Genomic DNA, 9,191 nt, shown 5'->3' with positions numbered 1-9,191 from the left:
TTTCTCACATGGGTGGCAATGACCCAACTACTTGAACCTTCACCTGCTGCTGGCTCCCAGGATGTACATTAGCAGGAAGCTGGAGTGGAGAGCAGAGGCAGACACACTGATATGAGATGTAGGCATCCCAAGAGGCAGCTTGACAACCGTGCCAAATGCCCAACCCCTAAACTTATTTATAATACCATTTTTCATGAAATTTTTGAAGTAGTCTCATAGAGGTCTCCCCAAAAGAAGTCCTTTTTCTTATCATAATCTCTCCTAGCTATCAATAAATTAATCAGCTAATATTTGACGGACTTCCCAAGTTGCAGATCATCAACCTGTCAAAAGACAGTGACCCCAAGTAGTCTTTGAGACTTCACATGGGTCTTTTGGCAAAGTTCATGTTACACATGAGAACAATGGTGATAGATGGACTAAACCTATGTATGTATGTATGTATCTACCATTTCTTTCTGTGTGAGGGTAGGGTTAATTTGCACCTGGACTGATAAAACTTTATGTCTGTCTTGGGAATGCCTGAAAGTCTGGTACAGATCCTTGGCTAAATTAGGCTAAAATGTGCTACTTAAATGACTTGCAGTGTGCTATTTAAAGTTCAAAATTTCCTTGGAGCATCCTGTGCTGGCTTGCCTACATTGTTTTAGGGGTCTATAGATTGATGCTTTACACCTGGTTTAACCATGGACACAGTCAGGTTTTAATTACAAAAGACCCTTCAGAAAACTTGTGTCTTGACTTCCTTGAAACTAATACACTGTGCACATAACTTAGTGGTTCGTAATCTGAATGCAAAGCAAGCCCTTCACAACTGAGAAAGGACTCTGAGAGCTGTTCCTGGGATTATCAAAACCCCTCAATGGTGGGCTGTATTTTCTTTCTGCTGATATACTTACCTTTGTTAAAACCTTAGATGTGACACGTTAAAAGTCTGGCCCCATGTGATTGTTACACCCTTAAGTCCTAGATTCAAGGCTGAGACCTTTATCCCTTCCTAAAATTTACCTTAAAAGGTGAAGGAAGCATGAATTCTCGAGACCACAAATTGGAAAGAAGTGACAAAGTAGTAGGGTCCCCAATCTTTGCTTTAGGGCAGACCCAAGACTTGGATAAAGGGCCATAAAGATGCCAGTGTAATCCTGGATATTAGTGTTAGGTGTAAGTGGGAGGGAGATAGGGGAGTAACATAAGCACAGCATAGATACAACTGGGCTACCACATCTCAGTCTCTCCACCCCAGCTAGAAATATAACTCTTGGGTGGGTGGAGAACCAAGCTTGCAGGCGAAATCAAAATGGAGTCCAATAGTTATTTCTGCTGGTTCACATGACTTCCATACTTCTAGAGACTACCTGGATCCAAAAGCATTACGGGATATATGGGAGTAAAAGCTGAAGCACAATCAAAATTGCACAGTTAAATCAACGTCATTCTCCAAAGGCATACAGCCTAAATAACTGCTAAATCCACTGTCTTCCATTAACTATTTATTCTGAATATTGTTGAATTAAATTAGTCAGAGACAGCTTTAGATTCTGGGCATTACTGTGACTCTAAATAGAATATCCTTTGTAATGCATATGTGAATAGAGGAAGTAGTTATGAAGTACAAGACAATGGTAGAAGCATTTACATACAGAAAATTCCTAGTAACCTTAATCACAATAAAGAAAGAGATAAAAGGAATATGCTCTGAGAGAATGTCAGACAGAGGATACATAGTTTAATAAATTAGGGTACATGAACATGATGGAATATTATGTGGGCATTAAAAGGATAATTAAGGTTATGTAGAAACATAAACAAGATGTTTCATAGAGTGTTAAGTAAAACCAGTGGAGTACAAAGTGGCACAAATATGAGAGCATAAAATTATATATGCAAATTAAAAGAAAATATTAAATATGGCATTATGGTAATTGGGAGTAGACCATTTGTTTTTAATTAAAATATAGTAATATAAATTGTGTATGAGATCATATAAACACTTTCTGTACATAAATATATATATAAACAGCATTTACTGGTGGGCATGTGGGTTTGGATTTTTTAAACAATATTTAACATTAAAATAAAACTTTCCAATTGAACATGTAACAATGATGGAAATACTCTATAGATCTTTGCCATCCAATATAGTAGATAATAATCATGTGTCTATTTAAGCACTTGAAATGTGGCTAGTGTGATCATGGAATCAAATTCTCAATTTTGATTTTAACTAATTCAAATTCTAGTAGAAGTATATGTCTAGTTACTATCACATTGTACTCTAAACAGTGCAAATTTAGATCTAGAAGATGGATAAAAGTTAGTGGTGGGTTGATTTGTCTGGATGTTTTTTCTTCCAATGTCATTAGTATTTTTTCTAGGATAAATTGGAGCCTTTAAAAATAGTTTTATCATTCACCTCTCCCTTTGAAGCTAGAAACGAGGTAAAAGTACATCCTATTAAACTATGCAGGATAAAGGAGCTCCACATATTCTCCACTTCAGTGGAGTTTGGTATATCAAAAATTTTTTCCTGTAATCACAAATATACCCCAAATCTATGGTTACCCAAACAATTGTCCCTTTCTGGCACAAAAGTATAAAATACCAGGAAGACAGCAGGCCATGGGCATTCTGGCTTACTGTAGTCTAGAAGATACATGAACAAAGGGCCTTAGCACCATCAACAACCAGGCAAATGAGAGTTAGGAAGAAATGAATCATTTCTCTCACTTGAAAAACCATGGGGTCTCCTTATGACTTTTCTTTTATCTCTAGAATCCTGTTCCCATATGTGCACACTACTTCCTCCTTCTACATCTTTGTATATCCATCCTCTTAACCATACTGCTCCTGTCCTCCACCTCCATTCTGGAGTTCTCGAATGCGGTCTCCATTTCCAAAGGAAGTATTGAGCTGAACCTTGCTAGAAATAATATTTGGATATTTGTAAGGTTAAAAAAAAGACTCAAATCTTTTGTGATATAATATCCAAACTCCTTCAGAGAAATAGTTTTATTACTGATAATATGATTGCCAATTGTTCTGATAGGCTAACTAAATTTTTTTTTGATATTTATTTGTTTATTTAAAAGGTGAAGAGACAAAGAAAATGATTTTCTGTGCATTGGTTCACTCCCCAAATGTCTGGACCAACCAGGACTAGACCAGGCAAAAGCCAGGAGCCAAGAACTCCATTCTTGTTTCTCATGTGGGTATTGGGGCCCAAGCATTTGGGCCATCTTCTGCTGCTTTGCTAGGCCTATGAACTGGGCACTGGATCAGAAGTGGAGCAGTGGGGACTCAGCGCCCATATGGGATGACTGGATTGCAGTTGGTGTCTTAACCCATTGTGTCACAACACTATCTCCAGATTAGCATACTTTTTTTTTTTTGACAGCAGAGTTAGACAGTGAGAGAGAGATAGAGAGCAAGGTCTTCTTTTTCCATTGGTTCACCCCCTAAATGGCCACTGCGGCCAGTGCTGCGCTGATCCGAGGCCAGGAGCCAGGTGCTTCTCCTGGTCTCCCATGCGGGTGCAGGGCCCAAGCACTTGGGCCATCCTTCACTGCCTTCCCAGGCCACAGCAGAGAGCTGGACTGGAAGAGGAGCAACCTGGACAGAATCCGGCACCCCAACCGGGACTAGAACCTGGGGTGCCGATGCTACAGGTGGAGGATTAGCCAAGTGAGCCGCATACTTTTAATGGAAAAAGCCTAAAACAAAAATGAGCTAGTTGGAGAAGCTGGGACTCGAATTAGTTCCCATAAGGTATGCCAGCATTGCAGGCGGCAGCCTAACCTGCTGTGCCACTGTGCTGGCCCCTAAATGATGTTTTAAAACTTGATGATGTTATTTATAATCTTTATAGCTATCTATCCATCAGCAATCTAAATATCTTTAACCATACATTCCCTCCCTCTCCCCTCCCTCATGTCTTTACCAAGAATTAGAGACCTAGTCTCTTGTAGAGAACTTAAAAATAAAACTTTAACATAATGAATTTGTCATATATGTTTTCCTTAAGAATTTGAGGGTACAACCAAGATGAGTGAACTCACCATCTCACTGCCCACCAGAGTAAAGAAAGAACAGCCCTGAAGGAAGTAATACTACCTGTAGAATGACACTGAGAGTTTCCTGTCTCTTTGGCCTTACTGTTCTGTAGCTGCTGCCATTGATTGGTGATTGTTTTGATGAGATACGGTCATTGGGCTCATTTTAGAGCTTTTGCTTATCATACTCTACTGGTGAAAACTGAGGGAGGAAGTTTAAAGCCTGAGTCATGGTTTGGGCAGTCACAGTAAATGTCCTTGCTCATGTCCGTGTTTGAGTGCCTGGAAAGGTCATTTTGATTTTATAGGCTGGGATGAAAAGTGAGTTGTGTGTTGCTTATGGTCAGTATATTAAATTCCATTACTAAAGGGATGACCAAAGCCTCTAGCAAATTTAGGGACTGGGTACAAGAAATCATTTATTTCTTTTGGTTGTAGGAGATATTTTATGTTTCATCTGCAGGAATTTTGTGTCCTGTTTTCATTGTTCTTTCAGCTAAAGTTGTATAATTTGCCTGGAAATTTTTCATATGTTGGTCAAAATGTGTAAACAGTCATTTATAATCCTTTGTATTTGTGGCCAAAGAAACTTTAGATACACAGCTACTTGTTTGCTTAAAATGTCTCTGAAAATTTTAAGGTAATTGGTTGCAGAAATTGGTCATTTGTGCACAGCATGAGGCTATTTAGTCCAAACAGATCTATCTTGAGATAAAAGATGATTGGAAAATATGTTCAGTCAATATCACAAAAATACACTATTTTTGGTGATGTTAAAGAGAAGGACAGTTTCTGGTGGTGGGCATATTTCCTGAGGGATTTGCTAGAATACACTAAGAGATGGTGGAGATACAAATAATTTTATCACGGGCAAACTCTTCACTTACTTAATGTTATAGTTTGGGTTCTCTTCGAAACAGATCCTGAGGTAAGGTTTTGCCTGCCGGGTATTTATGAAAGGATCCACATCTGGGAGAGGTAATGAACTCAAGTAGGTGTGAACAAAGGGAGAAGTTCAAGTTCCACAAAGGCCTCAGGAAACTCTATGGGGCACTTTGAAATTCGAATGGCTCTTCAGAATTTTTCCCTGTTGGATAGAGGTGGCTGGACATTTATATCTCTGCATGGACCAGGGATGCGGGGATAACTTTGTGGCTCCCTGTGTCTGAGATATCCTTGCCAACTGCCCCCCCCAACACTCTCCCCTGCCAGTAGCTGGGGCAAGTCCCTGAGGAAGGATTGGAGTAGAGCTTGAAGGGCTCCATCTCCTTAATTACTCATTTTTGTGAAACTAAATTACCTAGTCTGGAGGGAAATTACCAAGTTTAAATTTATCATATGTAATGAAGGTCATATTTTAATTGTTCTAGGGACTAACTACTTTTATATACATTTAGAATGAATGGTCTCAAGAACTCGTAGCCAGAAAAGGAGAAACAAAAGAGAAATAAGGGCTCTTAAAAGGAAACAGTTAAGTTTTAGGTGATGGGTGACCTTTAGGTTACTAAGATGAAAACCACAGAAATGAATATTAGGATCATGCCAGTTCTGAAAAACTATTCTAAATGAAGACTTTTAAACAAAACAAAAATAATTTTCATATTATCTGATAAATAGAACTATAGAAGTTCTTTTGTTACTGTTAGCTATGGTAAATCATATACAAATTGAATTGTTTGGTTAAATTAGTTTAAAAGACATGTTTTCTTATTTTATCACAGTATAATACATAATGTAAATAAAATGTTTTATATAGTACTTGATTTTTTTTCAAAATAGTTAATTGGGACTTTCCTATACTTATTTTTTCTATACTTATGAAGACTTTTCCTATACTTATGAAGTCAGATAAGTCATTACTGATTCAAAAAATTCTAGAAATATGTAAATGTAAATATGGACAATCAACTACATTGAGGAAATATGCATCTTATGTTTTGTTCTTGTGAACTCCATACAATTTTTCAAATATGTGAACTCCAGAATTACTCTACTTGCACTGTCTGAGTAAAATTTCAGGGTTTTATAATTTTCTGGGAAGTTATTTTTTAATATCAACAGTGACTCCACTGTTATTTAAGTAATTTACAACTAATTAAGCATCTTGCAATTACAGTTTAAGGTCTTCTATAAATATTATAGTGGGGCAATTAACAATTAATCTTGTGTAACTTGGAAAATATTTTAAAAAAATTAACTTGAGTAGAGATAAAAAGAGTGAAAGTAATTGGTCACCAAGCAATAGTTTTCATTTATGTTTTTGCATCTATATTAAACATATTTGACAATGTAGAAAAATACTTTCTTATAGCTTTTAACCTTTGTAAACAAATAGGTTAACTTTTCAAATAATGTTAAACCTAACCCTTTTGGGTATGACCATATATGTGTATTTCACTTATTAAAAAATTTTATTTTTAAGTGAGTGGAGATACCAGTAACTTTGAAGACAAAATAAAAAGTTGGGAAGAATATTGTCTGTTTTGAATGTGAGGCAATAAAAAGTTATTATTTGCTTTCAGCATATTCTACCCAGATGGTAAATGATTCTTGCTTCACCCACCCTTACTGTGCATTCTTGAAAGAGTCTGTTAATTTTATGCATTTCTCTGCTTTGGGGAATTCCATGACTGTAGACAACTGTAAGCAAACTACATAAAGAATTAAATCCCTCATGTTTATTATGGAACCATTCTGTTATGGTTGCTATATGATATTACTACTCTCTGGACTTTTCTTATCCTTAGACAGTTGTATCCTTATCTAAAAATTATTATGATATTGTTTTCCTCTGGGTTCAGACCAGATCTCAAATACAGAATAATACCACAGGAAAGGTATATTTTCCACCCTACTATCTTTAGTGCTCCTGAGACCACTGGTGGATGGCACTAAAGAATTTGTCCTCATCTTATAACCCAGAAAATGGTTCTCATAAGCAAGAAGGGATATTAGAAATAATTAGTTTGCTTTATATGTCCATTATATTCTTAAAATTGGTTCAACAGAATTGTAAGAGTTGTCTTTTAATAGGGTACAAGATTTGGAGAAAATGGTTGAACCAAAGAAGCGGCTCAATCAAACTACCCTGTTAATTTTGTGTAAGAAAAGCACTAGAATATAAAGATTTCTTTTTTATTAGAGAGAAAAAGAAAAGAGGAGAGGAGGATAAGGGAGTTGGGGAGGGGCGGAGAGGCTGAGCAAAGCTGGGAACTCAATTCAGGACTCCCAAATGGGTAGCAGGGACCCAATTATTTGAGCTATCATTGCAGTAATAGGAAGTTAGAGTCAGGAGCTAGAGCCGGGAAGTAAACTCAGGCATTGTGATATGGGAAGCAGGTTTCTTTTTTTTTTTTAAGATTTATTTTATTTATTTGAAAGACAGAGTTACAGAGAGAGGTAGAGACAAAGAGAGAGGTCTTCCATGCACTGGTTCACTCCCCAGATGGCCGCAACAGCCGTAGCTGCGCTGATCCAAAGCCAGGAGCCAGGAGCTTCTTCTGGGTCTCCCACATGGGTGCAGGGACCCAAGGACTTGGGCCATCTTCTACTGCTTTCCCAGGCCACAGCAGAGAGCTGGACTGGAAGTGGAGCAGCCAGGACTTGAACTGTCGCCACTATGGGATGGCGGCGCTTCAGGCCAGGGCTTTAACCCACTGCGCCACAGCGCCGGCCCCAGGAAACAGGTTTCTTAATGACTAGGCTAAACACCAGTATCTAAAGATAGTTTTAATAGTGATAAATCTTTTCAAAATGTGTAGGGACTGGCATTTGATTAAGACACTGATTGGAATGTCCATATCTCCATACTTAAGTCTCTGGATTTGAGATCCCACTCTGCTTCTGATCCAGTTTCCTGCAAATGCACATTCTGGGAGCCAGAAGGAGATGACTCAAGTAATTGGGTCCTTGCCACCCACGTGGGAGACCTGGATTGAGTTTCTAGGCTTTGGCTTAGTTTTTAAGGGTATTTGGGGGAGTGAACCAGCAGTTGGAACATATTCAGATTCTCTTATATATATCTTGCAGGGTTTCTCTGATGTTCTCTAATAGTTTGACGGGGTCAGGTCATATATTTAGATCTTTAATCCATGTTGAGTGCATTTTGTGTAAGGTGTAAGATAGGGGACTTGTTTCCTACTTCTGCATGTGGAAATCCAGTTTTCCCAGCACCATTTGTTGAATAGAGTGTCCTTGCTCCAGGAATTGGTTTTAGATCCTTAATCAAATATAAGTTGGTTGTAGATGTTTGCATTGATTTTAGGTGTTTCTAATCTGTTCCATTGGTCTATCCATCTGTTTCTGTACCAATACCATGCTGTTTTGAGAATAACTGCCCTGTAGTATGTCTTGAAATCTGGTATTGTGATGCCTCTGGCTTTGTTTTGTTGTACAAGATTGCTTTAGCTATTCAAGGTCTCTGGTGCCTCCATATGAATTTCAGCATCATTTTTTCCAGATCTGAGGAGAAGGTCTTTGGTATTTTTAATGTTATCACATGAAATCTATAAATTGCTTCTGGAAGAATGGAAATTTTGATGATATTGATTCTTCCAATCCATGAGCATGGAAGATTTTTCCATTTTTTGGTATCCTCATATTTATTTCTTTAAAGTTTTATAATTCTCATCATAGAGATCTTTGATAACCTTGCTTAAGTTTATTCCAAGGTATTTGATTGTTTTTGTAGCTATTGTGAATGGGATTGATCTTAGAAGTTCTTTCTCAGGGGTAGTGTTTTCAGTGTATGCAAAGGCTGTTGATTTTTGTGCATTGATTTTTATATCTGGCTGCTTTGCCAAACTCTTCTATAAGTTCCAATAGTCTCTTAGTAGAGTTCTTTGGATCCCCTAAATAAAGAATCATATCATCTGCAAAGAGGGATAGTTTGACTTCTTCCTTCCCAATTTGTATCCCTTTGATTTCTTTTTCTTGCCTAATGGCTCTGGCTAAAACTTCCAGAACTATATTGAATAGCAGTGGTGAGAGTGGACATCCCTGTCTGGTACCAGATCTCAGTGGGAATGCTTCCAACTTTTCCCCATTTAATAGGATGCTGGCCATGTGTTTTTCATAAATTGCCTTGATTGTGTTGAGTAATGTTCCTTCTATACCCAATTTTCTTAGAGTTTTCATCATGAA

The sequence above is a fragment of the Oryctolagus cuniculus genome, chromosome X, assembly GCF_964237555.1.
Source record: "Oryctolagus cuniculus chromosome X, mOryCun1.1, whole genome shotgun sequence".
Taxonomy (NCBI): Eukaryota; Metazoa; Chordata; class Mammalia; order Lagomorpha; family Leporidae; genus Oryctolagus; species Oryctolagus cuniculus.
Note: the sequence above shows the minus strand (reverse complement) of the source record.